The 4,695-nt window shown below is 46.6% G+C and overlaps 1 pseudogene across 1 annotated transcript; it reads right to left on the bottom strand.

Moving 5' to 3' along the window:
- Positions 1-1,277: 1,277 nt before the first annotated feature.
- LOC308175307 (choline-phosphate cytidylyltransferase B-like) lies at positions 1,278-3,300 on the bottom strand (annotated as a pseudogene). The gene is made up of 2 exons: positions 3,291-3,300; positions 1,278-2,304 (listed from the first exon to the last, which is right to left on the bottom strand). The product of its transcript is annotated as a choline-phosphate cytidylyltransferase B-like (transcript).
- Positions 3,301-4,695: the final 1,395 nt, after the last annotated feature.

Raw genomic sequence — 4,695 nt, 5'->3', positions numbered from 1 at the left:
CATAAGAGACCCATGCAGGCCTCAGTATGGAGGCCCCCTTCTAGGCACCATTATTTGTCTTATTTGTTTGTTCCTTGTTTCACACCATGCAACACTCACCTCACCACTTTCCACTACACTCACATTACACCACTGATTTACTGACTACCACACCTCATCTTATTATTGTATTTAGCCTAATTTAGTTTATAATAAAACATTTATTTTCATTACTTTAAAGATCGTGTGTGTGTCTCCCGTCTTTTGTCATGGTCATGAGCCTGGCCGTGACACTTCCCAATCAGCGAGACGTGGTTATAGAAATTACGTTGTTTTATTGATAAAAAGGGTAAAACTGGAAAGAGAATATAAAAAACCTACATTACTGTCGTGAAACTATTTAACACACTTCAGTTAACGTAATGTCCGTTCATTGATCGATCGATGCAGTCCGTTCAAATAGCCATCAAAAGCTAAACTAGGCATACTTAAAATTACCAATTACATACTCAAATCCCATTAATGCAATTGAAATAAACATCTTAAAGTAGCCTACAGTCGTAATTCAAAGTAGCAAAGGTGACTAGGCTGCCCAGTGTGGCGCCCGTGCAGCCCTGGACATATTATGCCATAGCGCATGCGAATCATGAAAGCCTATATTATTATATAGTTCGCGATCTAATCGTATCGGATGAGAAATGGACATTAAATGGCCTATATAGGCTACACAACAGCTAATCACCGCGACAAACACCTATATTATATTCTAATATGATGACCGGAATTTTTCCCGTTTGTCCGACAAATTGAAATCTTCCCGGACACGTTGACCGGCACCAAATTTTTCTAACGGAAACCCTGGTTTGCACATTGCTGTACCTTCCTCTTCCTTCACCACAATCTGGCAAGAGGCATTGCGCTGCTGGCACTCCACTTCCTCCTCTTCATCATCACTGCTTATCACCACAATCTCCTCAGGCACATCATCATCATCATCATCAGATATGATGATGAAGGGTGGAGCAGCATGATTTCTAGACACCCTCCCCAGAGGAGCCACAGTGGAGGAATTACCTAAGAGCATAACAACAGAACATAACATGATAAAAGCATATTCACATTTATTTGTGTGTTATTTATTAGTGGTTTATAAATGCCTTATGGATGAAAGTTATTATAAAGTGTTAATGTGTGTTAATATGTTACAACAAGGGAATCTCAGCGGAGCCTCCAAAATGTAACCCTCTCCTGAGGTACTATTTCAATAAATTAAGATATAACAGGATTCTGAGTCTTAGCTATGACCCCTCATCCACCTCACTGCTGCTGAGGGAGTTTGAGGGAGAGGCACCCTTAGGGGAGGAAGGGGAGGAAGGGGGAGACGAGGGCCAGTCTGAGGACGGCGATGGGGAGCGCCCCCTAGTGGGGCTGCTGCTGGGAGAAGCACGGGGAGATGCGTAGGGAGACAGAGCCTGGAGCATCCGGCCACTACTCTCCTGAATGGCATGCCATGCTCCGTCTACACCGAACAGCTCCAGGAAATTCCTGAAGAACTCGCGTGATTTCTCCACCCATTTGTGGATGAGGTCATGGCTCTTCTCCTCCACACTGTGAACAAAGTGCTTGGACACCTCCTCCACCGTCCGCACCTTTTCCTTCATCTTATCTACCTGGTTCTGCAGTCGGAATTTCTTCTCCGTCATGAAGCCAACATTGAGCTCTCTGGCTGTGTAGCCTCTCTGTATGTTGCGTCGGACGTACACATCATAGTCTCTCACGATGCGAGTGACCAGGTCAGATGTAGAGATGCCGTCTGTCCTCTGTGTGGCCACGAACATCCCTGCTTCCTTGATGTGTTTGTAGACATCCTCTGATCCTTATGTTTCTTCAGCAACTGAGGGCTGAGGGTCCAGGGAGCATCCCGGACCACCTCATCCACGTAGCGGCAGTGCCTCAGTGCTTCGTAGCGCTCGCCTTCTGTCATCACTGTGTAGCCCTTAAGCTTGTGTGTGAGTTCATCACTGCAGACTCCCACTATCAGATGTGTGTTGGGGAACAAGTTCTTGGCTTGCATCAAAGCACGAGCATGCCCAGAGTGGAAAAGATCAAAGATCCCATCAGCGTAGACTCGGACTGGTCGGTGTGCTGCCGTGCCCCTGCGGGCTTGGGCGATGGTCAGTTTTTCGTGACGGACATCTGACTCGAAGCCTGTGTCCTTCGCAAATGCGGCAGGCTCTTTCAGAGTGGTAGAATGGTGGAGGTGAAGCAGATGCGGTTGAGTTGTAAGATGAGTTGGGTTGACGCGTTGCACACACGGACTCAGTCCTGATGGCGGCAATGTTGATAACAATCCTCTGATTCAGTCTAGGGTACAAGTTGCTGCTCCGGTAGCAGGCAGAACGTCCCCGGTTTGGTCGTTGTACATGGTACATGTTTATCATAAAATGAAAAATAACAAACCGGCTAAGCCCTTTAAACTGAAACAAAACCCGAAATTGCTAAATGTCAAACAGTAGTCCAAACTTAAATCACAAAATAGTCGCACGCTCTCCAAAACACACAGCCAACTCTGCCACAGGTGTCTGTTGTCCTCTCAATCATTCAATCATCTGTCACCCCCTTGCACTTCCTCAAACTCTCAACATATGACTTCTCAAGTGATCTGATTGGCTTAGGAGCACATCCATCAAACAAACAAGCCTTTTCTCAAAAATACAAAATAATGAAATGTGGAAAATACACACTTTTGGTTTCTGTTTATATTACATTTTCAGATCTCTACACTTATTAATGTATAAAATGTCTTAGCCAATATTATTCCATCACAACCAGCAGTGCTGGATACACCTAACCTATGCTGTTCCCATACCCCAGAGGGAGGCAGCTGGAGAGAATGATGGAGGAGAGGAAGAAAAGGATGCATGCCACGCTACTGGAGGGTTAGCACCAGCAGTGCTGGACACAGCTGTCAGCCCAGACGAGCCACTGCAGGCTCCTTACCTTCTGCCCTCCAGAAAGGGAAGAAGATGGAGGAGAGGCTCGACCACAAAAGAAAACCAAGCTCCAAACAGAGGCGAGGCTAGAGACCACGGCGCTGGTGGTTAGTACATGGTGTCTACAACCATGCCAATGCCAGTAGACGTGTGCGTGTGCGTGTCGAGTGTGCGTGTGTGTGTGGGCGTGCAAATCACACCATTATGCCCAGAAGAGCGAGAAATACCTCCCGCACCACCGTCCGTCCCAGAGGAGGGGAGGCCGGAGGAGGGGAGGCCTCCCGCCCCGTCCGTCGCCCCGGAGACTCTATAACGTGCTGTCAGCCATGATGGCGTACTTTGGCATGATAATGGGCATCCTCATCGGCCACGACAACATCTGCATGTGGATATTTGCCCTCACCGCAGGGCTCTTCATGTACGTCGCTCTGGTGGACAGGGTGAGTCACATGATCCCGAGACTTTGTTTATTCATAGGCACTAAGAGAGAGGCTGGGGGCCGTAGCCGGTACTACTAACCTATGCTGTTCCCATACCCCAGAGGGAGGCAGCTGGACAGAGTGATGGAAGAGAAGGATGAATGCCACGCTACTGGAGGGTTAGCACCAGCAGTGCTGGTACCATGCTCCTGTCCACTGCCACATGGTCTGGAAACGTCCTTCTCTGGCTTCTGGCTCAGGCGTGGCTGCAGAGGGCCCCTGAAAGAGGTGTTCTTCTTCCCTTCGGAGAACGGATGCGTAGAACACCTCTTCACTCCTTCATTGTAATTTGTAACCAACACTTTGTTCCACCTTTCCGTTCAATTACACTATGTCAGTGCCCACAATATCAGTGTCTAATTGTGTTGAGAAGAACCTTGCTTATGGAGTCTTTGCTACATGCCACGTCTTGAGCGAGTGGCTAATATAGGTATTAATCAAGTAATAATCCATCTACACTAGGTAACAACGGTAGCTTAGCTAACCTGCCACAGCCAGGTAAGTAGTCTAAAGTTGGTAGCTAACGATATATCGATAACAGTCATCGTATTGATGACCGTGTTTCAAACAATACAAGTTACCTAATGTTAGCTAGCCTGACTAGTTCATAGGTATGCTGGATTTTGAAATAAGCTAACCAAGCTTGAGACAGACCTAGCAGTTAAAAGTCGTTATTTCAAATATTGTGTTGTGGGTGTCACTCCTTTAAGCGTGGAACTACAAGCCAAAATTAAGATTAATAAATTGTATTAATAAACAATTTAATTTGTTATACAGGGTTCGACAGTGCGACTGTTTTGGTCGCATTTGCGAGTGAATATATTTCTGTGCGACTTGGAAATACATTCAATCGCACCAGTGCGACAAAAAAAAAAAAAAAAGCTGAACTACTGTCATGCGCAGTCAATCTTATGTTCGTTAATAAGATCACAGCGCATCTAAACCAATGCAATCCTTTGAAAACAGACACGTGACAGACACGTGACCCGCAAGCACAACAAGCGCGCATTTACATTTGAAAATCCTGTCAGAAAAAGACCGCTGTTAAAATGAATCCGATTACAGCATACTTTAGCAAGAAGGCTAATGTTAGCAGCGTTCCAGACAGAGAGGAGGTAGAGGGGGGTAGTGGAGTCAACATTACAGCTGGAGACGAGAGGGACGAAGAAAACAGAGACGGGGAAAGCGAGGATGAGAGCGCCCGGTCAGAAAGTGTGTCAGGGGAGGGGGAAGGTCATTATCCG

This window comes from Nansenia antarctica (assembly GCF_963989245.1).
Source record: "Nansenia antarctica genome assembly, contig: SCAFFOLD_59, whole genome shotgun sequence".
In the NCBI taxonomy this organism is placed as follows: domain Eukaryota; kingdom Metazoa; phylum Chordata; class Actinopteri; order Argentiniformes; family Microstomatidae; genus Nansenia; species Nansenia antarctica.
The sequence above is the reverse complement of the archived record's forward strand: the minus strand, read 5'-3'. Positions and strand labels throughout refer to the sequence as shown.